The sequence below is a fragment of the Homalodisca vitripennis genome, chromosome 5, assembly GCF_021130785.1.
Source record: "Homalodisca vitripennis isolate AUS2020 chromosome 5, UT_GWSS_2.1, whole genome shotgun sequence".
NCBI classification, from domain to species: Eukaryota; Metazoa; Arthropoda; class Insecta; order Hemiptera; family Cicadellidae; genus Homalodisca; species Homalodisca vitripennis.
In genome coordinates, this window is record NC_060211.1 from 186,180,895 (window position 1) to 186,181,462 (window position 568).

A 568-nucleotide genomic window follows, 5' to 3' on the forward strand; every position below is an offset into this window, starting at 1 on the left:
AGATATAGCTGTATTGGCTATAGGACCAATTTCTGGGTTTACTCTACGATTCATACTAATTATGACGAACCTTTGCCTTCATAACTTCGAACTTTGAACAGCAGTCATCATACAAACCCAATATGTGCGCAAAATGTTACAAGCAAGATAACTATTTCAAAACATTTAAAGATTTTTTTAAATTCCACATTAGGTAGCCTAATATTGGAGATTAAAATTATGAACAAATGCCACTGTATGGATGGATATTAATTGATGACGAGACTGGGAAACACTTTTTAGATCAAGACGTAAATATTGTCACATATATTATAGAATGTTTGTCAATTGTATGGATAGTATGTGCTTGCTGTGTGTGTATGTGTGTCTGTGTGTAGCCACGGTAATGAGATTGTCCGCGTCCCAGTGCCGACGCCATGTCTGGGCGGCTGTGGGTTTAGGATAGCAGGCCCGCACGACTCCGCTCACACTCCGCCTCCCCCCCGCACCACTCATAATCACCCTACCACGCAACCCATCACCACGGCCCAACTCCTTATCAATACTATGACTCCCTATCACAAACTAT